The sequence below is a fragment of the Cotesia glomerata genome, linkage group LG8, assembly GCF_020080835.1.
Source record: "Cotesia glomerata isolate CgM1 linkage group LG8, MPM_Cglom_v2.3, whole genome shotgun sequence".
NCBI lineage: Eukaryota > Metazoa > Arthropoda > Insecta > Hymenoptera > Braconidae > Cotesia > Cotesia glomerata.
Window position 1 is genome coordinate 19203090 of NC_058165.1, and position 16136 is coordinate 19219225.

Below are 16136 nucleotides of genomic sequence, written 5' to 3' on the forward strand. Positions count from 1 at the left end.
AATCATTTATTAGAAGCCGTTTGTTAGGCCTTAACAAATATTTCTTAGTATTTAAAAAGATTTATTAATACTTAATAAATGAATATCAGATTTATTGAATACAAACAAATCATTTTGAATACTAAGAAATATTTATTTAACATTAAAAAATGGTCTCTAATAAATGATTTGTTAGCTATTAACAAATATTATTTAATACAAATAAATCCTTCTATCAGTGCAGTCAATTCGTTCAAGAGATATCATGAACGAAAGAAAACCGAAAAGTGTTTCCTGCACATAACTTCACATAATTTCACATAATTTCACATAATTTCAGCCAGTTCGTTTAAGAGATATCATAAATGAAAGAAAACCGAAAAGTATATTCTGCACATAACTTCACATAATTTCACATAATTTCACATAATTTCAGTCGATTCGTTCAAGTGTATTTTCCACATAACTTCACATAACTTTACATAATTTTGCATAAGTTCACATAACATTTCTTTTCGGATCGTTTTTGATGAGATAGTATAATTTTTAGACTTTTGAGCTCGAAGAAGCATAGAAAAGCTATCTCTCCAAGCTCGGAGAGCTCAAAATAATACATAAATCGATCCAAAAAAAATTAGGAAAACGGTTGACCCTGAAGGCCATCCCTGCAACTTCCCGCTAATTTCATACTTAGGCGCTTAAAATTGCACCAATGACGTTTTTGAGCTCTTCGAGCTCAAAAATACAATTTATGGGTTATTTTGAGCTCTCTGAGCTCAAAGAGATTGCTTTCCTATCCTTTAAAGCTCTTCGAGCTCAAAAGTCTGATAGAGATTTGATAAGACATTATTTTTTGAATTTTTAAACCACAATAACTTTTGAATGAATAAACTGATTTTTACGCGGTTAGAATCATTCGACGCAGTTTTTCAAGCCTAACAAAGAATCTTAAATTTTGAATTGATCGCGCTAGGAATTTTGGAGTTATTCCGAAAAAACACTTTTTTCGGTTTTCTTTCGTTCACGATATCTCTCGAATGAATCAACCGATTTTGACCAGACTGATGGCGATCGACGTGGTTTTTTGAGGTTAAGAGCTGATTAGTTTTTGAAATTGAACTATTAAGCTGTTTGAAAGTTATTCCAAAAAAACCACATTTGAAAAAATTTTTTTTTTCAGTTTTTTGAAGATTTCTCAAAATCTATTGATCTGAATCGGTCCAAATAGTTTTCAAAATCTAAGTTTAGTCAAGCCCTTTCGAATGGCACCAACCGCGATGAAATCGGTCAAGCCGTTCAAAAGTTATAAGCGGTTCACATACTTTCACACACACACACACACACACACACACACACACACACACACACACACACACATACATACAGACGCCGTGACAACCTCGCGGGGATAGTCAGGGAAGCTTCCTGTGATCTTCAAACGTCGAGATCTGATGAAACCTCGATTTTTGCAAAACGGGGTGAAAACAATAACTTCCCGATTTTTGAAAATCTTCGATTTTCGTAGCGGGAAGTTAAAAATAAGCATTTGTTATTATTAATTTTCGCTTGATAATAAAAAAGCTAAAAATCATGAAAGAATTAGATTTGGATTCTTCGTTGCGAATTTGGTTTCCAAGCTGCAACCTAATCAGGAAGCCAAGTTAGGCTGAGCCTCGCAACTGCGTTATATCCCAAACTTCGGCCTGGTTTGGATGCCTCACTTACTGCAAGTATGGAATTCGGCATGCCTTACTTGCGCCAAATCACTGCCTCACTGAAATTTCTAGTCGGGTAAAGGCGTATAATTTTTAACTTCCCGCTAAGAAAATTGAAGATTTTCAAAAATCAGGAAGTTATTGTTTTCACCCCGTTTTGCAAAAATCGAGTTTTCATCAGATCTCGACGTTTGAAGGTCACAGGAAGCTTCCCTGACTATCCCCGTGAGGTTGTCACGGTGTCTGTATGTGTGTGTGTGTGTGTGTGTGTGTGTGTGTGTGTGTGTGTGTGTGTGTGTGTGTGTGTGTGTGTGAAAGTATGTGAACCGCTTATAACTTTTGAACGGCTTGACCGATTTCATCGTGGTTGGTGCCATTCGAAAGGGCTTGACCAAACTTAGATTTTGAAAACTATTTGGACCGATTCAGATCAATAGATTTTGAGAAATCTTCAAAAAACTGAAAAAAAATTTTTTTTCAAATGTGGTTTTTTTGGAATAACTTTTAAACGGCTTGATGGTTCAATTCCAAAAACTGATTAGCTCTTTACCTCAAAAAACCACGTCGATCGCCACCAGTCCGGTCAAAATCGGTTGATTCGTTCGAGAGATATCGTGAACGAAAGAAAACCGAAAAAAGTGTTTTTTCGGAATAACTCCGAAATTCCTTGCGCGATCAATTCAAAATTTAAGATTCTTTGTGAGGCTTAAAAAACTGCGTCGAATGCTGCCAACCGCGTGAAAATCGGTTTATTCATTCAAAAGTTATTGCGGTTTAAAAATTCAAAAAATAGTGTCTTATCAAATCTCTATCAGACTTTTGAGCTCGAAGAGCTCAAAAGCATAGGAAAGCAATCTCTTTGAGCTCGGAGAGCTCAAAATAACCCATAAAATGTATTTTTAAGCTCGAAGAGCTCAAAAACATCATTGGTGCAATTTTAAGCGCCTAAGTATGGAATTAGCGGGAAGTTGCAGGGATGGCCTTCAGGGTTAACCGTTTTCCTAATTTTTTTTCGGCCAGTTTACCAAAAAACATATTCGTAGTTTAAAAATATACAAAAAAAAACTTTCTGTGGTAGTAGCGGCGTAAAACCTCAACTATAAAATTTTTGAAAGTTAAAAAAGAAAATATATCGAAAAAACAATAAAGTACGCGTGATTATTTTCTCGCTTTTTATTTTAAGAAATAGTTATTATAAAATTTGGATTCTGGATTGTTGATCATGATGAAACAGCTGTTGTGTGAACGGCGCCAGTAGTTATATTCAATAGGGTGATTAAAGCGGGAAATTCAAAATATTTCAATGTTATCGGTTATTGTGATTTTTTTTATTACTTAATTTTTACGTAATTTGATTTTGATTGATTTATTTTCTATTTGCTTATATCAAACTTTGTATATAGGGCTGTTATTTTAGTATAACTTGTCTTGTGAAACATTATTTGACATTTGGTATCAAAACTACAATTTTTTCATGCGCCCTTTTACCTTTAAGTAGTTCTTATTTTAAAGCTGAAAGGGCGTATGTCTTGAGATACGCCCTTTTACCTTTAGGCACGCGTAATTTTTTGAGATATCTCGAATTCTTCGAATAACTTCCCAATTTTCAAAAATTTTCCATTCATGCCGTGGAAAATTATGAATGATAAAAACTTTAATTGTCTTGATACTGCTATCTAGTAGAAGAGGGTCATGCAAAGTAACTATTTTAATTGTTGTTTGAGCTAGATAAAAAGCCGCGCAATTGAAAAAAGAAGTCATACGACTTCATTTAATTGGTAAGTTTTAAACAAAATTATTTTACTTGGTCTTATTTGCTATATTAAAAAATTATTCATGTAAACTTGCTTTGTAGAATTAATTTATTTGTTTAAGATTCAATCAGCAATTATAAAAAAAAAATGCCCCGGCTATATCAGTTCTTATTTTTACTCGCTCTGGTTGCGTTGGCTGCTGCCGGTTGCGAAACATGGATGGGATCTGTAAGTTTTCTTGTGAATATACTTATATACATTAATCCGTCTATTTAGATCCCATTAATTACGCATTTTCAAGTTTGGTTAGCTTAAATTTGAATTACATTTTTTGCAACGAAATTTCAAAATTAACTATCAATAATTTTTGGTAAATATTTTTGATACAATTGTTTTAGATTATTATTTAAGTCAATAAGAACATTGATCACTTTTTTGTAAAAGTTAATTTTGGAAAATTCCGACAGGTGGCGCATGGCCGCTAAATCTTCTCGCTATCAAAGAGTTAACTTTTATTAATTGAGTATTTATGGAAAATTTTTTTTTGTACGTTCTTATGAAGCTTGAGTGTCTTTAATTACTCGTTAAATCACGTCCTAATTATATATAAAATTTATTAAATAAATCGCTTAATTATTTATTGATTTAAATTCATTTTTTTTTTGTAGTGTACTGCCAATTCCGACTGTTGCGATGGCTATTGTGGGCCTCAAACTAAATATTGTGAATTTCCCCCGCAAGTGTTAAAAAACATCGGCAAGTTTGGAAAATAAATGATCAATGTTTATCAAAATTGAATGATTAAACATTGAAAATAAAGTTTAGAACAATCCAATAGTTGAAACCCAAAAATTCTTGAGTTTTTATTTTTGTCCTATCCATTAAATATTAAAGGTGTTTTCCAGGCGAAATAGGAAAATGACCAAAATTTTAAAATTTCTCTAATTCATTCTAATTTAGTCCTTATTTATTATTGAAAGTTTATATTTTACTAATTTGTAAAGAAAATTTTTTTTAATCAATAAGAAAATCGATTTTTCTCTCCTAGTAACTTTTCAGCCGTACTAACTTCTATCCGGGTCAAATGTTGTTTCAATAGTTTTAACAACAAATTCATTTTATGTTTGTTATCAACTAACATATTTATTATTATAGTTTTAAGAACAAATTTTATTATGTTCGTTATTAATTAACACCTAAGTTTATCAAGATTGTGTTGTCAGCATGCTAAATCCTTTATTTGTGTTTTTTAATTATCCTAAATAATTTATAGTTAAATATATAAACAATAATGTTTCTGAGGTTGAGATAATAAAAAAATCTTTTTAATAAACAACTTGATGTAGACATTTTGTACTTGTCCCACCAGTCACAAATGCCTGTCCCACCAGTCACAATAAAAACAAATTTTTTTAATTGTTTCTACGTAGGTAATCAGTCTAATTCTTCATAATATTGAATGTTTGTAGGATAAATCCACAGATTCGGTAGAATCTGGCGCCAAGTTCCGTTCAAATCCGTTGTAAACGGAGCGCCAGACTACCGAGTGTGTTTACTGTAAGCAGAACGGTATTTCGAGGTTGCAAAATTTTTTATTTAATTCGACGGTACTTCTTGTTCCTACATTTTATATTATAACAGTAATTCATACTTTATTTTACTGATATCAATTAATTATATTCAATTATAACCATTAATTTACTTGAAATTATTAAATTTTATCAGCACAAACTATAGCAAGCTCAAAAATTTCGATCCTGACTTTTTTTCGATGTAAAAAGTGACATGCCACAGACTAAGTAATTCGAGAATGCATCGTAATCCTCCAATAGATGGGAAACTACAGTTAAAAAAATAAATTTCACAGCTTGCATCTACACCCGCCAGGGTGCGCTGGAATTCTTTTTACATAAACTGTAGCTTCAAGGGGATAGTTTGCTATAAAAAATGCAGCCAACTTGAGATTTAAGTTAGTACCAATTGCAAATTTTTATTATAATTACAAAAAATACTGAAATCCGAACAAAAACAGTTTCACTGTAAATATCGCGCCAAGTCCACGTTCATAAGACTATTAAGAAAAAAAAAATTTTTTTTTTTCTTTACAAAAAGATATAAAATAGAAAAATTAAAAAATCAAAGTAACCGATATGATTGTATAAGATTTTCGGAAATTAAAAAAAATTTTGTTGTAAATTTAAAAATTAAGAAAAAAATTTTGGAACGTACTTGGTGTGCGTCATTGTGTATTTCAATTTTTTTAAAGTCCTACTAAATAGATTTTACGAATTTCATTAAAAGTAAAATATTTTGCAACCACGCACACTAAATACGTTCCAACATTTTTTTTTTAATTTTTAAATTTACAACAAAATTTTTTTTAATTTCCGAAAATCATATACAATCATATCGGTTACTTGGATTTTTTAATTTTTCTTTGAAACTGTTTTTGTTCGGATTTTGTATTTTCGAGGGAAGTATTTTTTTTTAGTTTAGTGGTCGAACTGAAATTGGACTTTAAGTATACCTTTGGTAAGAGAGAAGGATTTTTCTTAGTCCCACTAGTCGCACTCAGTCAAATGATAATTACGAGAAACTTAAAAAGTAATCGAGGTTTTTGACAAAAGGATGTTGTTACTTAGTTATTCTTCTATATTATAAGATAAATTTTACTACACGGAGAGAAAAATATGGAAATCATTCCTATAATTTTAATGAAAGGTTTTCCTATACCATTTTAGGAGCGATTACTTAAATTATGGGAATTATATCCATAATTTTTGGGAAATGTTACTATAATTATGGGAATGGTTCCTATAATTATAGGAACGATACCTATAATTATAACTGAAATATCGGCATGATTCCCATAATATATAGGAATGGTTCCCATAATACATAGGAATAGTTTCTATAATAATATAGGAACCATTCCTATAATATTATGGGAACCATTCCCATAATATTATAGTGATGATGCCTAATAATATTGAGATATTTATCATTACAACTCAAGTTATTTATGACTTCGATGACCACTTTGAAGCATTTTAAATTATTAGTAATTTAGATAATTTTACTTGCTTCCCAATAACATCATTTGCAATATGTAAAATAAGTAATATTGTTCATATAAACAATAAAAGTTACATACCCAAAAGGTGGATTTAATAAATATTCAAGGTATGTATCGTCAATAAATAATTTGGTCTAAAAATAAAATGAAATTGTAAAAATAAACAATAAATTTCCATATCTACTTTGCTCTTCTAATTGTATATTGAGAAAATATCTCTTTTATTAGAGAAACTTTAGAATTGCTACAATATTTTTTTCAATATTATCTAACGCAATAATAACTGAGTTGGAATAAACAATTTAAGATTAAGTACACATGTGAATAAAAATTATGAAAAAGAAATTTTTTCACTCCAGTAAAAAATCAATTTTTATTTACAAAAAAAATTTTATTACCAAGAAAATATATAATAATTACTTTATATGTTTGAAGTGATTGCTTCATTATTATGAACATAAACATTTTTCTATTATTATGAGCGTCATTCCCATAATATTATAGGAACCATTCTTTTAATAGTATAGAAACCATTCCTATAATATTATAGGAACCATTCCTATAATATTCTAGGAACTATTCCTATAATATTATATGAACCATTCCTATAATATTATAGGAACCATTCCTATAATATTATAGGAACCATTCCTATAATATTGTAGGAACCATTCCTATAATATTATAGGAACCATTCCTATAATATTGTAGGAACCATTCCTGTAATATTATATGAACCATTCCTATAATATTGTAGGAACCATTCCTATAATATTATAGGAACCATTCCTATAATATTCTAGGAACTATTCCAATAATATTATATGAACCATTCCTATAATATTATAGGAACTATTCCTATAATATTCTAGGAACCATTCCTGTAATATTATATGAACCATTCCTATAATATTATAGGAGCCATTCCCATAATATTATAGGAACCATTCCTATAATATTCTAGGAACCATTCCTGTAATATTATATGAACCATTCCTATAATATTATAGGAGCCATTCCCATAATATTATAGGAACCATTCCTGTAATATTATATGAACCATTCCTATAATATTATAGGAGCCATTCCCATAATATTATAGGAACCATTCCTATAATATTATAGGAACCATTCCCATAATATATTGAAGCAATTCCATTATTGTATAGGAACGCTTCCAATAAACTATGGGTATGGTTCCCATAGTGAGCATAGGATTGATACCTATAATGATCATTTTATTATAGGAACCATTCCCATAATTTTTGGAAAGGTTCCTGTAAATTCCTCTCCATGTATATTATAAGTTTCAGTCACATAATTATATATAATTGATGGAATTCCAGAATCAAACGTCCCACCAGTCTCCAATAGTAAAAATATTGATTGCCTTTTTTTTACGGTACTTGAAAAATTACCTTAAATTCAAGCTTATAATTTTTTACCGGACGTCTAATGATGCCTAGAAGTGAGAATGATGATCGACAAGAAGGTAAAGTGACCAAAGATTCAGCAGAAAAATGAATTATAGCCATTTTTCGGGGGCCTAAATATCTGCAAATGTTAAAAACTATTCCGTGAGAATTTTTAAGTACCTGGTTTTGAGGGATCGGACGGATCTTAGCTAAATATTTGGGCCTCTTTCACCCGGCTGACTGGATTTAATTTTATAGGAGCCAGCATATTGCCTTATTGGACGTCGCGTATGGGAGCAATAAATTAAACACTCTCTCCGCTTCTTGCATACGCATCTCGATCTCAGTAGAGAGCAGACGTGGATTCGCGATGCGGGACTAGAAAAACATGTTATGGAATGCCGTTCGGGCTGACTGCCCGCTAGCCCCGGGAGTATTTTTCATAATTAAAAAGTGCATCCTTCAAATTATTATAAATTATAATAAATATTCAATAATTCACCTTTTTAAATGACTGTGATTGATTTAAGCTTTAAGTTGTTTATTGATTCACATTTATTCATACATTTGATGCCCAATTGATACCAATGCTTTCATGACAGATCGCTTTTTGATTTATTAATAGTTATTATTTATGCATGTATGTCATTATTTATCATTTGCTAAATATCCAGACAAATTAAAGCCTCAAGAGTAAATTTATTTCATTTCATTTTTTTTTTTTTAATTCGTAAATTGATATGTTATTTATTTGGTATTGATAATTTGTTATTAAAAAATACATAATTTCTTTTAAGTTTACCGTTGCTAAGGCTACTAAGCAATAGTTGCTACGGGGCGTTGCTACAACAGTTGCTAGAAAATTTATTGCTAGAGGGGGGGGGGCTAATTAACAGTTTCTAGTAAACGGTTGCTAGGGACATTTTGAAGGGCGTTTGGTAAAAATTGCTAGGTAAAAATTACTAGAAAATTATTGCTAAGTACTTTGTCAGATCATTATTGCCAAGCATCAGTTTCTAGGGGCGTTGCCAAAGTTTTTAGGGGCGTTGCTAGGTAATAGTTGCTTAGCAACAGTTGCTAGGGACGTTTCTAAGGTTGTTAGGTGCAGTGCTACTGAGGCTTTGAGGTTGTTCGGTAACAGTTACTACACGGAAAAAAATTTTCTTCAAAATTTACCCTTAAATTAACGAGAAAAATTACCGGACTGTATTGTAATCGTGGGACGCTAAGGTACTGTTTTACCATTTACTAACAGAAATACTTTTTTCAGGTAAGAGTAAAATATACCGGTCGGTAAAAAAAATTTTTTTTAATTTTCAATGCAGCTTGCCGCTCGGAAAGTAATTATTATTGGACATATTGTTATTAATGGAATGTTATTATTATAAATTTTCTAGGTTTTATGTTTAAAAAAAAGTTTATTTTAATTTAACAACATTAAATGTTTATTTGATTTTTTTAATTTAATTTATTTTTTTAGGTTATTTCACTTTACAATCTATATATATAGAATAATCCCGAGAAAAAATGTTTCTATATAATCATATATAATTGTATATAATCATATATGACTATATATGATTATATATGGAATCACATATATAATTATATACAATTATATATAATCATATATAATTATACATGATTATATATGGAATTGTATATAAGATTATATATGACTATATATGGAGCAATATACAGCCATGCAGGATTATATATAGCTCCATATATAATTATATATAAATATATATAATTATATATAATTATATATAATCATACATGATTATATACCGAATTGTATATTAGGTTATATATTATCATATATAATTATATATGACTATATATGGAGCAATATAAAACCAAGCAAGATTATATAGTTCCATATATAATTATATATAACCATACATGATTATATATGGAATTGTATATAAGGTCATATATAATCATATATAATTATAAATGACTATATATGGAGCAATATAAAAACCAAAAAGCAAGATTATATAGCTCCATATATAATATATATAATTATATATAATCATACATGATTATATATGGAATTGTATATGAGGTCATATATAATCATATATAATTATAAATGACTATATATGGAGCAATATAAAACCAAGCAAGATTATATAGTTCCATATATAATTATATATAGTTATATATAATCATACATGATTATATATGGAATTGTATATGAGGTCATATATAATCATATATAATTATAAATGACTATATATGGAGCAATATAAAACCAAGCAAGATTATATAGTTCCATATATAATTATATATAGTTATATATAATCATACATGATTATATATGGAATTGTATATGAGGTCATATATAATCATATATAATTATAAATGACTATATATGGAGCAATATAAAACCAAGCAAGATTATATAGTTCCATATATAATTATATATAACCATACATGATTATATATGGAATTGTATATGAGGTCATATATAATCATATATAATTATATATGACTATATATGGAGCAATATACAGCCAAGCAAGATTATATATAGTTCCATATATAATTATATATAACCATACATGATTATATATGGAATTGTATATAAGGTCATATATAATCATATATAATTATAAATGACTATATATGGAGCAATATAAAACCAAGCAAGATTATATAATTCCATATATAATTATATATAACCAGATATTTTTTTTGCATTATAATTGGTTACAGAGAATTGCGTAGGACTATATTAAATATTATATCCATAAAATTAACCCAATAATTAATTAGATGTAATAAATATATAATTAAATATTGTTATATATAATTATATATGATTAGATATGATTATATTTGGCCATTTTTCATATATAATCATATATAACCAATTTATATATAAATATATATAAATATTTTTCCTCGGGATAGAAAATATTTATAGATAATTAAGAATGTCATTAAAGTACATCTTTACAATTAATAGTTAACTAATTGCATAAAATTTTATTATAATGATAATTGCATAAATGTTTGTTAGAATTAATTGTAATTCAGTGTCAACTGATCACTGACAAGTGAAATTTTGTAAACAGCTGAGAAGTCTACAGCGATTGCAGCGCCGCTGAAAAGTCGGTGGATAGTACCGTTGCTTAGATTCTTTTTTACCGGAGACTCCGGTAAATTTTGTAGAAGTTCAGTAAAATCTTTTGATTTTACTGTAATTTTTAAGATTAAATCAGTAAAAATAACTTTTAATATAATTTTTTACATTTAGTATTTTTTACCGGTATACTACAGTAAAAATTAATGGTACTTTTCTGGATTTTTTACATTGTAATTGTGAATAATTATTGAAAGAATTGTAATTAGATCAGAAATTTACAAATGTTCCACGATAACTGTGATTTTAACGGTAATTTTTAAAGAAAATTTCTTTCCATGTAAACTTTACAATTAAACTATCGTAAAAATAGACAGTCGGTTTTTTTAAAATAAATTTTAGGGAGGGAGAAGAATAGAAGTCTTACTTTACAAAGTCTTGCAACAAGCATTTGTTGCCGTAAGATGGACAGCGGAGTTCACGAAATGGTCCACTTTTACAAGCATGTGATTGTTGTGCAAACATGCTTGTAAATCTACTTCTGTAGTACGTTTCTGTTCTTCAGAAACTGTACTTTCATAAAATCCCCTGGGGGTAGAAATTCTATTTAGTATAGAAGTAGTTATTTCACAAATAAGATGTTTTTTTTTTATTTTTTTTTTTATACAAATATTTTTCTTTTATAAACATAAATAATGCTGTGAAGCGGGAAAGAATAGGAGTTACGGTAATTATTACGTGAAGCGTTCCACATTCACGTAACAGGATATTGGTAGGAAAGGATTGAGAAAGGAATGTGGAGGATCATCTTAATGTGAGTTTATAGAATATGCGGGAAAAAATTATTAGATAGCTCGGACTGGGATTCGAACCCAGTACCTTCCGAAGACATGTCGGCTACTCTACCATTTGAGCTATCCGGTTTATACTAAATTTCCTTTCGCTTATTCTATATACATTAAGCTACACCGTCCATCTTACGGTAAGCATTTTTACAAATGTAAAGTAAGTCTTACTTTTTACAAAAGCATTTTTACAAATCCAACCTTCGTTGGACTCATTGATAGCTTTGCCGTAAACAAAAAAACAAATCGGAATTTTCGACCGGGAATCGAACCCAGAATTCTTAGTCAGCAGCCAGAGACTTTCCCGCTGCGCTATTTCATGCTTACATAAACTCGGAGTCTAGCGCTGTGCACGGCCAACACTCACACTAATTGACAAATATTTCAATGAGCCTTTTTCCTGAGAGTAGTACAGCGAACGTGCCACGAGAGGCAGCACTCGTAGTAGGGACAGACATAAAATATTTTCATTTAAGACAGTGTTATTTACGCTATATTATTTTATTATTTAAAAATAATATTTAAACACAAAAACATTTTTTTAATAACCACTATGCCAACAAAACATTGTAGTTTTGCAAAGTGTACGTCGGATAATCGCTATCCAGAGGAAAATCTGTTTTTTATACCATTTGTAAAACCTCATATCGACGAGGTTAGATTCCAATAAAAGATTACGAAATTATAAAGTTCTAAATAACTGATCAACTAATTACTTAGAATCATCAATTACATGTTTTCAAAATTATTTTTGAAATTAATTAAATGAATAAAAAATGAATAGCAAATTTTTTTCACACACTGATAGAAGGATTTATTTGTACCAAAAAATATTTGTTAATAGTTAACAAATCATTTATTAGAGACCACTTTTAGTATTAAATAAATATTTCTTAGTATTTAAAATGATTTGTTTGTATTTAATAAATCTGATGTTCATTTATTGAATATTAATAAATCTTTTTAAATACTAAGAAATATTCATTAAGGATTAAAAGTGGTCTCTAATAAATGATTCGATTAAATATTAAAAATATTTTTAACTAGACACAAATCCTTCTATTAGTGCAGTTATTGGATATAAATTAAAATGACATATAACCTCTGTCTGTTACTTAATCGTATTCATTTATTACATATAATAACGTTTATTTATTACCATTTATATTTCATTCATATTTCACTCTGAAATAAATCTTAAATTTATAATTATTTTCAATTTCTCTTGTTACAGTTTGAATTTACCGCTAGTTTTTTACTACACGGTGAGAAATTTCTGTAGAAATTTACTATGCATACATAATAAGACTGAACCTTAATGACTCAATTCAAAATATTACCATAAAAATTTAAGAATATCATATTGTACCAATCAATATTTACTAGGGACCATAGTAAATTTCACCATGCAACTGTTACATAAACATATATAAAAAATTTTCGTAAACTGACAGAACAAAAACTGTTAGTGTGCTTAAAACTTTTCATTATAGTTCCATAGTAAAATTTCTGTTGCTCAGTCGACAATAAAAATTTATAAAAAAGTTTCACATTTAGTCACGTGTACTCGGTTTAAATTTAAAATTGTGACTATGAAATTTTCAAATGTCCCATAGTAAACGTATGCGCGTCAGTCGCGACGCGCGCTCTTTCATTTTTTCGTCCTGCTTTGTTTTGTCAACATAAGTCTACAGACGCTATCAGTAGTGGTTAACGGTGTTATGAAAATTGCAATAAACATTAAGTTTTAAATAAATATTAGTTTATAAATCCATCAACACATGAATAGTTAATGGAAATTTGTAAGATTCATAAATAATAAAATATTTAATAATTTACCGTGAAAAATTAAAATGAAAACAAACATTTGATGGTTAACCTGCAACCGACACTTCTAATAATAATAAAAAATAATTTAAAAGTTATATATTGTGTTTATAATTATTCATAATAAAATTAACTGCCAAAAATAAATCCTACGTTCATTGTTAAAAATTAAAAAAAAAAAATAAAAAAAAAAATATTTTAAAAAAATATTTTTAAAAATTATTTCAAATAAAAAAAATTTTGTTTGATTTGTTATTTTTTGATTGCTAAAACATTTTTACTCTAAAATTTTTTATTTTTTACAAACGTTTTCTTATTTTTTTTGCTATAGTACATTCGGAAATTTAAATTATTGCATATTTCATTTTACTATGGTACATTTAAATTTCTACCATTTACTATGTCTGATTTCATTTGTTTCGGAAATTACTATGGGCCATTGTAAAATTTTATTCTGAGTCAATAAGGTTCACTAGTAATATGCACCATTGTAATATCTAAAATCCATGCAGAATAAAAAATAATGGAAATTTCTCACCGTGTAGAGTTTGTATACTAACCTGTCAATTAATTCATTTTTTTTCCGGTAACTTTTAAGTTACGACACGCAAACCAACGTTTTAATGTGACAACATTATTGTCTTTTACAGTTGCAAATTTTAATTTTGCTCCAGGAACGTCGTCTTCGGTCAAAAACATGTTTTTTATGTCCACTTTACTATGTGATTAAATGGAGCTTTGACAATGTTTGTCCCTACCGAACCACTAGCGCCGCTAGTGAGTAATTTTTCGTACTTCAGAAAAAAGGCTCATTCAACTATCGTTAAATTTGTTACTTCTATTGTAAAGATACAGAGGCAGCACTGGAAATTTTTGAAATTGTAATACAAGAATAATAATAATTTTACAACTCATTTTTTATTCTCTTACTATTTATGATAGTAACATCGTATTTTTTCTAATTAAATTTAATACAATAATCTTTTTATAAAATAACAATAGTAAATTGCAAAGAATATTTTCTAAGCAGTAAATTTTCGTCTAAAATATTTAAAAGTTACTTTTAATCCAATAATAGTCCAGCATTACGATAGTTGTATCGTAAATTTTTTTCCGCGTATTGACCGCTTGTATTATGGCCAGTAGTTGAATTTTTAACGTATGAAAGTTTAATTTTAAAAATTTCAATTTATCTAAACCAACAATGAGACAGTTAATTCAAAGTAATACACACAGAATCGATCGAACGGGAAATTGGTGGGTTTTAAATTGGTTTTTGGCCGCGACATCGTGTTTTGGCACTCTTCCAAATCCCGTACAAATTGATTCGTAACGTCACGTTCTTTTCATCTGGTCTTTTTACGCGATCGGTTTCGTTATGTTTGGTTTCTTTTTTTTTTTTTTTTACTATGAAACTATTAAACTTGTGAATGGGCTTCTAATGCTAAGTATGGTATGACCCATTACTATTCAAAGACTTCTTTGTAGCCCGCCGACGACTGTGCCCATGAATTGCACTTTTTATTTATTCAAAACTGTCTAAATTAACGTATTTAGAATTCAAATAATCTTATTAAATACTCGGGTAAATGTTAACCATTTTTAAAAAAGTACCATCAATTATCGATATCAATAATAATATATATTATGAAGAGAAAAAGCGGAATTTTGTAGCCAGTGTATTTATATGATAAAATGGGTTTTTATGGTTAAATTTGGTATCATTGGAAAGGTCAAGATCTGAATTTGTGCCTTTTTAATGTTTCATTTCCTTTTCTAAAATAGTTTATTTATTATGATAAGTTTTCGAAGTAGTTATAAATAGATTAGAATTTAGCGATAAACAAAATTTGTTTAATTATTTATTTTGTTTTGTACCCGTCAATGTGGTTGTATGTCAAAAATAAATTAATATAATTAAGAGACTAAGAAAAATTTAGTTTTGGGTATATCTTTATCGTAAATTCGGTTTGATATTTTTTAGCGATAGTTATTTATCATTTAAATAATTGAGAGAGAAAGGAAAATTTTGTGATTAGCATATTATTATTTTTAAAGGAATTTTTATAGTTTAATTTAGTATCATCAGAAAGAAAGAGATAAAAATTAGTGCCTAGGTTTTATATATTTTTTATTTAAAGTTTTTGAAGGAGTTTTCAATACATGGAGAGAAATTTATAGGAACCTTTCCAATAATTATGGGAATGGTTCCTATAATAAAATGATCATTATAGGTATCAATCCTAGGCTCATTATGGGAACCATACCCATAGTTTATTGGAAACATTCCTATACAATAATGGAATAGCTTCAATATATTATGGGAATGGTTCCTATAATATTATGAGGGAATAATGGTCCCTATATTGTTGAAGGAATGGTTCCTATTATAATATAGGAATGGTTCCTATAATATTATGGGAATAACGCT

The 16136-nt window shown here is 28.6% G+C and overlaps 1 long non-coding RNA gene across 1 annotated transcript; it reads left to right on the top strand.

The window, feature by feature from the left end:
• Nucleotides 1-3407: 3407 nt before the first annotated feature.
• LOC123270659 lies at nt 3408-4300 on the top strand. The gene is made up of 3 exons (XR_006510661.1): nt 3408-3472; nt 3550-3676; nt 4117-4300. It is a non-coding gene; the product is annotated as an uncharacterized LOC123270659 (long non-coding RNA).
• Nucleotides 4301-16136: the final 11836 nt, after the last annotated feature.